The sequence below is a fragment of the Ailuropoda melanoleuca genome, chromosome 13 (genome assembly GCF_002007445.2).
Source record: "Ailuropoda melanoleuca isolate Jingjing chromosome 13, ASM200744v2, whole genome shotgun sequence".
NCBI classification, from domain to species: Eukaryota; Metazoa; Chordata; class Mammalia; order Carnivora; family Ursidae; genus Ailuropoda; species Ailuropoda melanoleuca.
In genome coordinates this window covers 24,862,287-24,876,223 of record NC_048230.1, presented here as the reverse complement: position 1 = coordinate 24,876,223, position 13,937 = coordinate 24,862,287, and the positions used below count along the sequence as shown (strand labels likewise).

The following is a 13,937-nucleotide window of genomic DNA, read 5'->3' as shown; positions in this document are numbered from 1 at the left end:
CACCAAACAGCGGGGGATAGCACCTTCAGTTCTCACCAGAAACCCAAAACTGGTTGTGACCAGAATCCAGGAATGGAGAGTTTGATGGGCTCTCCAAAAGCCAGACTACAGAGATCCAACCTGTAAAGGGTGCGATCGGCCACATGAAGAGGCCGTGAAGAGTGGGGTCAAGAACACAGCCTTAGTGCAGTTCCGGGTTTGGAGTCCAGTGACACTGTTTCAGTTTTGTCATCTGCACAATGGGGACAAAGTCACTGCAGTATCAATTTCCCAAGATGATTGGGAGAAGAAAATGAGAGGCGGATGAAATTACCTTGCCCGATGCCGGGTCCATGCGACGCATGCGGTGTTAGCTGCCAGAGGTGGCAGGGAGTGAGGACGGTGGCAGTGGTTCGAGACAGAGCGCCTGCCTTGGAAAGCATGGGCAACGGCCAAGCCCACTCAATGAGTGTATGAAATACCAAGAAAGCCTTACTTAATCAACCGCCATATAGTTCTAGCTGATGCAGTATTGGCTTGACCCAGTCGGCAGTCAGCTTGGAGGGCAGATAAAGGGAGCCACTCGATTCTTCAACGAAGTGTTGTTGAACCCCAGCCAGTCACCAGGCTCACAGCTACGTGCTCTGCACACATCATCTCATTTAACCCTTACAACAACCTGACAAGGGGATCCTCTGAATATCTCCTCAGCTTTAAAGATGGACAGACTGAGGTTCAGAGAAATGAAATAACGTCCAAGATCGCACAATTTATGATGGAGACAGGACTCCTACACCCGTCCCAGACCAGTCAGAGCCCTGAGCGAGGGGGCAATGGATACCTAGACCGGTGAGATACGATCTCAGACTGCCAGCTGGCCCTGGCCTCCTCTCTTCTGCAGCTCTTTAGAAGTACTGCCGCTTTCTCATTACCCCTCCAGTCCTTGAAATGATTTTTTAAGAAGCAGGAGGGCTTAAAAACAAACACCTTCTCTTTAGAGAGCATTAACAAAAACTGTATCCTAATTGGCATTTCCCAGATACTTGCGCGGGTGGAAATACCCACACTGATGACATATCAAGTCATAAATGGCAGCTCTGTGTTTTTAAATCACTGTGTTGGTGTTTTCAGCCAGGCCCTCCTTACAAAACAGTTCTCACCGAATACCTGTTGAACTATAATTATCGCCAGAGTACGAAGCTTAATGACGAAGAGCGAGCAAATACAAGAATCGGTGAAGGACCCCACCACAATAGCATCTGTTTCTAAACACTTGTACGAGTTGAGCGTATCTATGTTTCATCGGTCAGGGTCACGCACCAAAACAGGGCCTGACACATGGCGCACCAGGAAATCCAGGCTTATCGGAATAGCCGACTCGCTGTTGGCCGCAGCCGGGTTGACGCCCAAAGCGGGATCTGCTTGAGTCTCCTCCCCCGTAGCAAGATGACCTTACCATTATCGCCCCCCGACTTGTGAAAGTAAGTGTTATGATTTCCCACTTCCCAAGGTAGGTCTATAAAGCAGGGACAGGTGAGTAGTTGACAGACACACTTAGAAAGAAGCAAGCCAATTTCTCCTGCTGTGGCCCGAGTTGTTCTAGGTCAACCCAGCTGGGGTGTCCTCTGTCAGGCTAGTCAGAGCTGCCGTCAGCTAGAACACACCGGGTGGTTTGAGAGCCCGAGACAAAGAGCAATATATTTATACATGATTTGCCTTCTTGCGGCCAAGAAACAGAGAGGGCTCCGAGCACCTGGCTTGTCTGACGAGGCAACGCCCTCTTCAGCAACAGGTGTCAGCTTCCTGCCGGAGGGGGAGGAGATGGACTATTTTCTGACCCACTCTGGCCGGAGACAGAATCCGTAGTCTGATGGTGGCCAGGTGATATTGCCTCACACCTGGGTGGGCAGACAAATGCTCCGTCCGCCTGGGCGCCTGTCTCCCGGGCTGTGCCTCCAGCGCCCTCTACAGGACATTGTTAAGAACTGGATGCAGGGAGCTGGGACAAAACCCTCAGGTTGACACATTTCTCTGGGACTGAGTGGGGACTTTCAGCGCTAAAACTGGGAAAGTCCCGGGCAAGCTGAGACAAGCTGGCCATCCTACTGACTAAAAGGGGATCTAAAGTTGGATGTAGGGGGTGAAGTGGGGACTCTGCACTTTTTTTTAAGATTTTATTTGAGAGAGCGAGAGTGAGAGAGAGACAGAGAAAGAGAGAGCACCAGCGGGGTGAGGGGCAGAGGGAGAAGCAGACTGCCCACTGAACAGGGAGCCCAATGCGGGGCTTGACCCCAGAACTCTGGGATCATGACCTGATCAGAAGACAGACGCTTCGCCCACTGAACCTCCCAGGTGCCCTGGGACCTTGCATTATTAAGCCATCATTACTTTATGGTTGAAATCAGGGAATGTGGAGGGGAGAGCAGAATTCTGAAAGCGGGGCAGGAGCTACCTAAGGGTCAGAAGTAAGCTATTAAATAAAGAGCCCTTTGCCCTGAGTCACAGCCCCTCAGCCCTATCGCAGAGCCCTGCGTCAGATTCTGCAGCAGGCCAAGGAAAGAGCTGGGGTTGGTGACCTATACATTTCCTTGTGAGCTGTGAATCATTGTTCAACTTTCATTCCCTCAACAACTATTGAGCATCTATTAAATGCCAAGAGCCCTCCAAGGCACCAGTAATAAAGAGCCAGTATGACCTGGCCCATGACGTTCATCTGGTCAAGCAGATGTCTGTGCACATGGTCAGACTCCAGTGGGTGAACACAGGCATGGATGAAACACTTCGCACAAACGTGCCCTGGAAATGCCCTTTACCCTACTGAGCAGTGAGGAGCTCGGCACAGCAAGAACCGCTTGGCAGGAATCAGGTCCAGGACCTGGGGGGAGGGGGGAGCATGTGAGGGAGAGCTGGAGTCACTTGAACCCTACCAGACCCCCGAAGCAAGACCACCTCCTCTGCCTGGCCCCCAGGGATGGACAGAGCCCGGAAAAGAGCTGAACACCTTGCTTGAGAGCATGAAAGAAGCAGCAATCACATTTCCAACCACAGGAAGTTGATTATTAAATAAATTATGAGACTAGAGGTATTTTGGGGGTTAATGACGATGAGAAAGATGATGTAGCCCATGGGACTGTGCATATGCCCTCCAGTTAGGTTCTTTCAAAAGGTAAACGTCTCTTGGGATAATATCATGCATCTGGACGAGGACTGGAAGGGAAACTGGGTCGAGACGGAAACTGGATCCAGTGTGTTTGTGGTAAGATTGGGGGGATTCTTTAATTCTTCTCTTTTCAAAACTCAGTTTATATTTATATAAAGTTCACATGTGCTACACATTAATGAAATATAAAGCTAAAAAAAAAAAAACCCACAACTGCTATGAATGAGACCTGTTCCAAAACAAAGGACAGTCCTAGACTAACACACCTGAAGTTACCCAGGAAGAGAAGGAACAAACATTTGCACAGGGGAGTGAATTCTCCTTTCAACTCATGGGGCTTAATTATTTTGTTCCTCTTCCCACCCCTGCTGGTGCCAGAGCTGGCGTCGGAACACCCAGGCCCCGAGTGAAGACACTGGCTTTGCAGAGCTGCCCGCAGGCAGGCTGGGAAATGTAACAAGAGGCGGGTGTCTTTCCAACAGGTGATCTTGGAGGGATAACAAATCAAAATGAAGACACGGAGGCTGATTGAACAGCCGGGCCCGGCCGAGCGGCGTCCCCCGGGGCTGGCGTGTGTGCAGAGGACAAAGGAGGCCCAGAGGCCACCAGGACAGCTTCCCAGCTGCTGAGGGCCCAGCTCTGGGGCTCGGAGGTGGATCCAGTGCCAACGAGAGGCAGCCACCCAGAGGCCTCTTCCTTTCTCAGCCCCTCACACGCACCCCAGGCTCCCCCCACCGCCACCTCTCCGTGGGACTTCAAAAAAGGTTTAGGACTGTTTGTGTAAGTTTTAAACAGGATGCTTCCTGTTCATCCAGTTTCAAGGCTCCAGGGAAACCAGCGAGGCCCCATCCCATTATGTTCTCCACCCAGCGCTTATCCCAGGACCCAAGGCCTCCCCCACCCCCGAGGCCTGGCCTGGATTTCGGACAAGGAACTAGGTATTAGCTTGCAGGAAATTTGAATCGCTTTTGAGTCAGCTCTGTACCATAGCTTTATCCATTTGCAAACACAGTTCTGGGGTCCAAGGTGGCCACCCTGAGAGGATGCCCAGCACCTTTGCGCCTTATCATTCACCCCACTCCCTGTACCCTAGAAAGAAGAAGAAGCTGGAATCTACCTGGCTAGAACCTTCCTGGCCTCATCTGAAAACCTACTGACCCGACCCAAGCCCAGAGGCCAGGCAAATTCCTGCAAGGCCGGGGCCCGGTTTGCAAACATTTCTGCCCTCTTCCTCCTGTCTCACACCAGCAAACTGCTCTGTTATTCCCAGTGGCCCTGGATGGGTGTCCCCGGAGCCTGGATCCTGACCCTGACAAGATTTCAGCTCTCCCAGATCCGGGGAAGAATTTGCTGGGAAATTTTCTTCCCAGCTCTGTCCCTAGCCTCTTCCTCAGACACAGACAAAAACAAGCTGCCTCTTCTCCAGAAAAGAAAATGGTAGGCGGAGGCCGGGGGCTCAGTGACGGATCTTTGTCACATGTTCATGCCATACTTCCTGCCAGCTTACTAGACGGCCAGGTGGTGGGGCACATTCCAAGGTGAGGGGCACAGGCCCAAGGAGTTGCAATCTTGGAGACAGAGGAGAGAGATGGGCTGAATGCCTCCAGCAGGGGTCATTTGTGTGGTCCCTTGAGACCGGGGGGGGGGGGGGGGGNAAGATAAGATAGCAAACCGTGGAGTGGGGAGGGGGAAAGGTCCTCCTGCACAATGATCCCAGTGCTTCTCTGTCGGGCACTTTGGTGTGCAGTCCAGCGGGGATGCCCCGCAGCCCTACATTTGATACCTGTCAAACAAAGGAGGGAATAACCCATTCCCTCCCAGCAACCCCGATCCCAGTCTCTCCCCCAGCACCAAGCTCCCAAACCCCAAACAAGCCAAAACCCACAGGAGGCAGGAGAGGGCTGCCATAATGTGCCCTCCCAAGCAAGTCCCCTGTCTGTCCTCCACATCCCAGGCCCTTATCCTCAATTCAACTAAGTCGCACGATGGAGTCTTCCCAAGGGCCCATGGGAATGAGGCCGTCGGAACTGCAAACACTCCGGCCACCTGGGAACTTCACACTCGCCCTATCTAACGCACTGCTGGTCTTCAGCACAGAGTATGTGGTCCCCAGAGCAGGGAGCACTGGGCCGGGAGACTCTGCCCTAGCGCTTGGCATCTGGATTCCAACACAAGGCTGCCTCAGTCGCCTCTGGCACTCCCTCCCCTCCCCCCAACCCCTCTATTTAGCCCCTGTGTTTTTGTGTCCATGTCTGTCTGCATCAGGAGACCAGAGCCTCATCCACTAGCCTCCCTATTCTCCCCACCTTCCCACCGGCCTGTTCCATATACCAAGTCATCAATGAAGCCTGTTAAAGCAACATGAAAGTTCGGAAACATGCCTACTAGACTCTGGGGAGGTCACCCCTCTCTTGGAAGCAGATATTACAGTTAGGAGCTCTCAAAGTCCCGGGGTTTGGGGTAGGGGATCCCCAGCATCCAGGAGAGTCCCGCAGCTGGTGCCTCGGTGCTGGGGAGCACAGCTGCTCTGTCTTCTGTTGCCAAAGGGCTCCACCCAGAGGACAGATGGCTGGGATCCCTGTTTACACAGACCTTTCTCCACCAGGTATGGATGAGCTGTCCTGAAGAAACTCAGAAGCCCCCACTGCCTCTCCAGAAGAGCTCTGCAGAATTACCTCCTTTTCCCAGAATAGCCCGTGCCCAGCCCTTGCCTCCAACCCCAGGAGTGCCTGCTGTCTGCAAATGAGAAGAAAAGCGGGGCAGCTCAGAATTCCGCCTCCCACCCAGGAGAGATCTGAGAACCAAACGAGGCTGTCTGTGACTGGGCTCGAGCTACTAAAAAGTACAAGGCTCTGCTCAAACCCAAGGGGGTTTTTGGTTGTTATCTGCAGGCAAGAGGCGCTGTAAGAAAATTCTCCCCAACTGTTTTCACTTCCTCTTCTCTCTCTTTACCCTGGGAAGGGGAAAATCCTGCAAAGATTTGCAGCTGATGTGTAAAAAATACCAAAACAAAATTCTAGTTGCATTTTAACAGTATCTTTGGGTGGCAGCCACGTGACTGGGTTCTGACGTTCCAAAATCAAAGCCCAAAAGAATCATGAGATCAGAACAAATGTGTGGGTGGTAATGCCCTCTGGTCCAACGTACCTCACCATACTGTCCCCTCAAAGCCCCTCCAGCCTGGACCTGGATAACTCCCAAGGACCCCCGCACTTCGGGCAGCCCGTGGAAGACATTGTCTCTGTGCTATGCCAGAATCCATGGGCCCTACCTCCCACTGGTTCCCAGTGAGGGCCAGGTGGTATTTCAATGACACAGAGAGCCCAGGAATGCCCAATCCCGCACAGCCTGCTCCACCTCCCACAAGAAGTTCCCAGGAAAGCCAGGCCAAGGAACAGAAGATAAGTGGGAGTCACTGTCCCCTAGCCATTCCAGCACCAGTAACATCACAAAGCGCTGAGAACTGCTCTTACCTTTGCTGGGAAAGGTACATTTACTATGGCGCTGGGCCCTGGGGTGAACAAAGCTGGGAAGGACTAGCCAGAGGAAAGGTCATGTTCAGCGGGTTCAGTAGTGGAGAAGTGCAGAGTGAGGGGGTGTGACTGGTAGGTGGTCCCAGCATGCCTTTGAGGGACTGTAGACCTTGACACGAGCTGCCCTAATGCTCCCCTCTGCCCCGCCCCAGCCCGGTGAATGCCTACAGAATGTTGTGGTCCCAGCCTGAGTCACCATGGTAACCTCAGAGCCTGGCTCATGTTGGGTTGTATGTTACAGAAGAGGGGCTCGGTAAATGTTCCTTGAATGAATGAAGGAATGAATAAATGCCAGCTGGTTATGGGGCTAGCATATGGCCAGACCTTAGGATAGGCACCCTGACTTACACCCCTTTTCCCCCATAGGGCTTCACAGGGAAGCAGCCCCTTCATTGGAAGGACTCCCTCATTCAACATTTCGGAAGCACTCATTGAATAAATATTTCCTGAGCTCCTACAATGCACCAGACTTGGTTCTAGGTGCTGGGGATTCATCAATGAACACAACACAAAACCTTCTGCCCAAAGGAGTTTATATTCAGTGGGAAATGAGACAAACTCTGTTTTCCAGGGCCACCTGGGTGGCTCAGTGTTAAGTGCCTGACTCTTGATTTCGGCTCAGGTCATGATGTCAGGATCATGGGATCAAGCCCTGCATCAGGCTCTGCACTCAGCAGGATGACTGCGTGAGATTCTCTCTCTCTCTCTCTCCCCTTCCACCCTCTGCTCGCATGCGCGCCCTCTCTCTAAAGCAAAGACAAAACCCAAAAAACCTCTGTCTTCTGTGTCATATACACACTCATCATTTCCCTTCACGCCTTCTCCTTGCTCATCGAATGCTCTAGACTTTAGCCCTTCGAGCCTTTCAAGTGGTGCCCTGCTTCCTGGCAGGAGAAGCTGTGTTCTTCAAACAGGGTAACAGTCCAGTGACTTGTGAAGGGCGACTACAAGATGCCAAGTCAATCCTCTGGGACAGAGGCAAGGGAGGCGACACTCTTGCTTCCTGGACCTCAAACCTCACTCTGCATCCACTGACAACATCTTCTGCCTTGGGGTAAAACTGGCCCTCCTATTTTAATTAAAGCGAATTAAATAGAATCAGCTTTCACAATTGAGTGACGCAGAACTGTCCCAATGGCCACCATCGCCCTGGGCACCTTGCCAGCGTTGGGCCTTTGGCGCCTCATTGTCCCGACTTTGCTCCCTAGGCTACCTGGCTTCCGGCAGGGGGTCTGTGAGCTCTGGCACACGTTGTGTTGCCGGCATCTGGAGAGGTGTGGCCAGCCCCCCACATGACTGCTGGGATGTGGGCGCTGTTCTTAGGCAACATTTCCCACTTTCCTGGGTGGCATGACTATCTCACTAGGCACTGGAGGTGGGTGCTCAAAGACACCAAAAAAACTCACTTGCACAGAATGAGGGGGCATCGTTCGCTTTTGAGATCTGGCCTATGTGGTTTTCTTATAGAGCTAGGCTCACAGTGCAGTCTCAAAAAAAAAAAAAAAAGCACATTCATTTTTGGGGGGGAGAAAAGATACAAAATGCAGAAGAACTGTCTATTTAAAGTAATCACATGGTGAGTTGCTGCAAAGTGGTAAATCCTCTTTTACACCAAAGTCATCTTAATTGGGTTTTCGTGATGTGGATTTGTTAAAGGTTTGACGTGAACTGCATCCCTCCAGAGTCACTTTTCCTGTGTGCTCCCTGAAGCCAAGGGGCTAATAGCACCTAAAAGTGGCCATAACTCATATCACACTCACAGCCTGGGGAGGGGTGTAAACTTAATCCTCTTATCTAAAGAAAGTCAGAATTTCCGCCATTAAAGGGAATCCAAAGGATGACGTTCAACGAACAAAAACAACCCATGCTCCCCATTTCACAGTTGGCAAGTCAATCCTCTTCACTCTTTCCCCATTTCTGCTAGTAAAACTGAGCTCAGCAGGCCTGCTTTTTTCCTTCTAATGCCAACTGATGGAATTGCCCCCCCAAATGCAAGCCATGACCATGAACTAAGTCCCTTAGAAAGAACTGTGGGGGCGCCTGGGTGGCACAGCGGTTAAGCGTCTGCCTTCGGCTCAGGGCGTGATCCCGGCGTTATGGGATCGCCCCACATCAGGCTCCTCTGCTATGAGCCTGCTTCTTCCTCTCCACTCCCCCTGCTTGTGTTCCCCTCTCTCGCTGGCTGTCTCTATCTCTGTCGAATGAATAAATAAATAAAATCTTTAAAAAAAAAAAAAAGAAAGAAAGAAAGAACTGTGAAAGATGGCCTTTCTCCCCCCGCAGCTAAGGAGGGAGAAGTGCCACTCCCCATCAGAAAACCAATTCAAGAAATCAGATCTGATAAGGCGCTAGGATGAAGATTTTTACAAGAATATAAATCTTGTTCTGCAGGGCCGCGTGTGGACTCCGTGAGTATCCATCACTGTTCTCGGCTGGACTTGGTTGGAATAAATCTGTCCCTGGATGCTTTCACTCAACAAAATGGTCTGGGAAGGGGGCGCCTGGGTGGCTCCGCTGGTTACGCGTCTGACTCTTGGTTGCCGCTCAGGTCGTGATCTCATGGGTGGTGGGATCCAGCATCGCGCTGAGTCTGCTTCAGGATTCTCTCTGCCCCTCCCCGCATGCATGTGCACATACGCTCTCTCTGTCTCTAAAATAAATAAATACATGGTTGCTTTCTTTTTTAAAAGGGTCTGGTAAGATTCCTAAGACTATAGAAGTGGTTGCCATATTCTGTAACAAACAAACAAAAAGCCCCCAAAGACACTGGTAGTTCTGACGGATTTGCTCACTTAAGAATGGGCTGTTATCTAGAAACTGACACCTTTGTATTTCGATGCTATTCTGTGGGTTTCTCTAGCAAATCACATACAAAACCATTCCCATTTCCTCTTCTCCCACTTGCATGACGGAACAAATGAAACCTAAGACTCTGGGCTTTATAACATAATTTGAAAGGCTGAGTTATCGAAATTAACAGGGCTAAGCGTTGTCTCTCTATTGAATGGCCCATGGGGTTGTTTAAGACCCACCATGGGTGGGTATCCTGGAGATGTGCTCCCTGCCTCCTCTTTCCCCAGGAAGCCCTCCTCATCTAACCTAAACTTCCCTTCTGGATCCTTCAGCATCATCAGTGTGAAACAAGACAAATCCATCTTTATCATTAAGTCCCTGTCACTTTGCTTCGTGTTACCAAAGACTTCTTCTCATCAGGGATGAACAGTTGGGAGACAAAGAGGGAAAGGAAGGATGGGAAAAACAATTGTCACCAATCACTAAAAATCACTCATTTAAAAAAAAAAAAAAGAGCAGCATCTCAATTAAAACTAGTACGTGTTTAAGTTCCTTTTCACCCTGTAGAGTCAAATACTGAATTTCAGTTGCCCTGTGGGGTGTCATTGACATCCCGATGAGTCAGACATAAATTAGACAACTGGCTCAATTCTCAGGACCCCTCAGGACTTCTCAGAAGAAATAGCACGGTCACATCCACAGTCCAAAAAAAAAAAAAATTACACACATACATGTAAGCATAATCTACCTAATTCTGGGAACTCTTCTGGCTGATTCTACTTGGCTGAAGTGTAACCAACACCGCGCTCTTGAAACTTGTATCGTTCCCTCCCGAAGAGCTACTTCTCTACCCCGATCTTGGCTAATCAAAACCCCACCACCCACTGATTGAATACAGTGAATCCCACCTTATAATGAACCCATATGCGGCCAGTTAAACTGGATCGTTACTTACAAGGAGGAAAGTTCATGATGTATTCATCAAGTGAAAATAGCAGGTACAAAACAGCCAGTGCCATATACCCATTTTGAAAGCTCTGTATTCTTTTCTTTTTGAAGAGATTGGACGGATATGGTCATCTCTTAGTGGTTTCTTTCCTTGCCGAGCTTCTCAACGTTTCAAGACATTTTACTTCTGTAATTAAACGAATGTAAGGGGGAGACATCCTGCTTGTTAGAGGCTGATTTTCCCCTGCCCCAAATAAATATGTGGAAGTCCTAAACCGTAGTACCTCAGAATGTGTTTGGGGACAGGACCTTTACAGAGGTGATTAAGGTCAAATTAGGTCACATGGGTCACACAGGCCCAAATCCAATATGACTTCCATCCTGACACGAGGAGGAGGTCAGAACACGGACAACACAGACAGAGGGACGACCGTGTAAGGACACGGCGAGAAGGCAGCCAGCTGCCAGCCAAAGAGGGAAGTCCTGGAAGCCACTAGCCCTGCCAACACCTTGATCTCAGACTTCTAGCCTTCAGCGCTGTGAGAAAATAAAAATTCTGTTGTGCACCCCACCCCGTCTGTGGTGTTGTGTAATGGCCGCCCAAGCAAACCAATACACTGCCCACCTCTCAGAGACCAGCTCAAAGGCCAGCCCAGCCATGAACCTCCCCTCACTCCCAAACTTCCCCTCCTTCCTTCCGTCTTTCTGTTGCCTCCACTTTTGGGTCATCTGGCCTCACGCCAAATAAGGCTTGTTCGCACCTCTCACCTGCTACGTTGGAAGCTCTCGAGGGTGAGGCCCAGCCCGGGAGAGCTTGCTCAGATGGCCTGGAGGGAGGGACAATTTCCCTAGGACACCAGTAGGGGTCAGACAGCCTAGAGGTTCCCTGGTGGCGGGGCCCTGTGCGTGTTTGTGGCTGTGTGGCTGTGTGGCTGTGTGTGTCTGCTCTGGGGGAGGGTGTGGTGGTTCCACAAGGGCACCGCTTCGTACCAGCTGTGTAATCTTGGGGGCCATCACCTTCACACCCAAACCTGCCAGGTTCTCAAAGCACTTTCGTCTGTATCCTCTCATTTCGTTGTCATGACAATCCCCTAAGATTGCATATTATTTCCTCCGGTTCGCAGGTGAGGTAACCATCCTCAAAGAGGTGGGGAAACAAAACATGTAGTTGTGAAAACTTATAACAATAAGAGCTAGGATGTCCTGAGTGCCTGGCAACGCACTAAACACTCTGCGTGGCTTATCCCAATTAATCCTCACGACAAGCCTGTAAGAGAGGAATTATTACTCGACCTACTTTACAGATAAGGAAACTGAGGCTCAGAGGAGTTACCTGAGATCACGCAGCTAGAAAATGGTGGAGTTGGGGCTTAAACACGGGGTTCATATCCACAGCCCACACTTGCAACCCATATGCCACGCTGCCCCCTCCCCACATAAATTAGTATAGAGAAGGTGTTCAATGAGGGGAACAGACAGGAATTGCTCCAAATATCAGAGACGGAGTTCTTCTTAAGTCTTCTTAAAAGTCTTCTTAAAAATGGTGAGATTTGAGCCAAGCCTTTAGGACATAGTTGAGTGGAGAGGATGGGAGGGGCCAGGTGGCCTCACTTAATGCTGTTTACAACCAAGAGTTTCACAAGTCAGGGTCAATCACCCGATTCAACCCTCCATATCCCTCTTGAGCTCCCGGTCTGTGCCATCCACCGGGCCGGGAGGTGCCGGGGAGAGGAGGAGGAAGAAGAGCTCGATCCCTGGGGGACGGCAGACTGCGCCTAACAATGAGGACCCAAGAGGACAGGCATCAATTCCACTGCCGTGGTTTTAAGGCTCTTTCTCCGAGGCTTTGAGCGCGGAAGCCCTGGTTCCAATTCTGACACAAATTTCCTTTTTTTTTTTTTTTCCTTTCGACGTACCTGGTTAATTTCTGATAAAGGTGAATCTCAGGACGGTGGCACTGCCACAAATTTTCTATTGAGATTTTAGGCAAATCTAGCCCTTCTCATGGCCTCAGCTTCTGCACCTGGAAATGGAATCACTGAATATGTATTGCAGAGTGACTTCCGTAAGCTAACAGCAATCATTTACATGCAATTTCCATTCTTTGTCTCTTTCTCTCTCTTTTTTTTTTCTTTTGTTCGAAATGTGAGTTTCATGTTAAGGACAGAGGTCAAAACAAAGAAATAGGTTTAAGTGTCAGCAAGGTATGGATCAAAGTCATGGGAGCAGATGGATACTCCAGGAGAGATGTTTGTTAACTGAAAGATTAATTAATCCACTCTCCCAGGCCCACCTCACGTTTCCACGCAATCAGAAGCTCTCACCCCGGCAATTAAAATTAAGAAAAGCAGCTATTTATGGAAGGAGGGCATAGAAATAGCACCAATCACCAGTTTTCATTCCCCTGGACTGGCTGATGCTTTCAGAGGAGATGTTGTAAGTGGATTAACCTCACAGGCCCCCGGGAAAGGCAGAGGAAGAGAGTTGGGTCCACAGCAATCATGTGACCCCAACCGTGGCACCCATCTGAATCCAGAGGGTCTTGTTTGGGGGCCTCTCCTAACTTCTGCCCTTCTTGCTGGACCCACTCCCACCAGAACACGCACCCCAGAGGTATGAGAAGCCATACCTCTCATTGGCTTATTTCATGTAAGTCTCAAGACACAAGACAGAGTCTTAAGGAGTCGGCTCAAGAACATTGTCTTACACAGATTGAATAAATGGGAACATTTCCTTGGCTGGGTGGGACCCCAATGATCAATGCAGTCACTTGAGATTCTGAAGCACATTTAACACCTGTAACGGCGTAGGTAGGACATATATTTGACTTTTCCTTTTCTTTCTTTCTTTCTTTCTTTTCTTTCTTTCTCTCTCTCTCTCTCTCTTTCTTTCTTTCTTTCTTTCTTTCTTAATGATGGGAGAAAAACTACTTGCAGAAGAAATCTCTTCCATGTAGATTGAACCCTCGACCTTTTTCATCCCAACCTCCAAGATTAGATATCCAAACCCAATTTTGAAAGTATGATGGCCCTCCTTCTTGGAAGGTAAAGAAGAGCGAAGTCTCCTCATTCCCACATTCTACCATCCCAGGGCTGCCTAAGTCATGCCAGCCGGGCCTCTCCTGACCTCTGTGTCGGCATGCTACAACGTACCCAGCCTGTCAAGGGGCTGGGGCTCTGGAAGGAAACCTCACCCTCCTGAGCTGCTCCAGAACCCAAGCAGATGTGGTGAAAGAGAAAGATTTCCCAGTAACTGTGCCCACAGGGTTCCGGGGACCTTTGAGCTCAGTCTGTGCTGATTCTCCTCAGGCAGGATGAGCTCTCAGTGCTCCCAGTCATTCGCTGCAAGAAGAAAAGCTGCCCTAGTCACCCTCACTCACTCGTCTGACAAACATGATATGGCTCTCTGGCCAGCACCATACTCTCTCTGTACTGGGGATACAAAAATGAAAAGGCAAAGTCCTTGCCTTCAGGATCTCAGGATCTAGTAAGGGAATGAGAACAACCTCCTTCTTGCTTTCTTAC

General features: G+C 50.1%; 1 long non-coding RNA gene across 1 annotated transcript in view; it reads right to left on the bottom strand.

The window, feature by feature from the left end:
* LOC117795450 overlaps positions 1–11,322 on the bottom strand; it is a 37,383-nt gene extending 26,061 nt beyond the window's left edge. Inside the window, exons 1-3 of the long non-coding RNA XR_004619477.1 lie at positions 11,182–11,322; positions 10,421–10,600; positions 6,613–9,322 (exon numbers count right to left, since the gene is read on the bottom strand). This is a non-coding gene — a long non-coding RNA (uncharacterized LOC117795450). The remainder of the gene's footprint in view (positions 1–6,612; positions 9,323–10,420; positions 10,601–11,181) is intronic.
* Between the last annotated feature and the right edge of the window lie 2,615 nt (positions 11,323–13,937).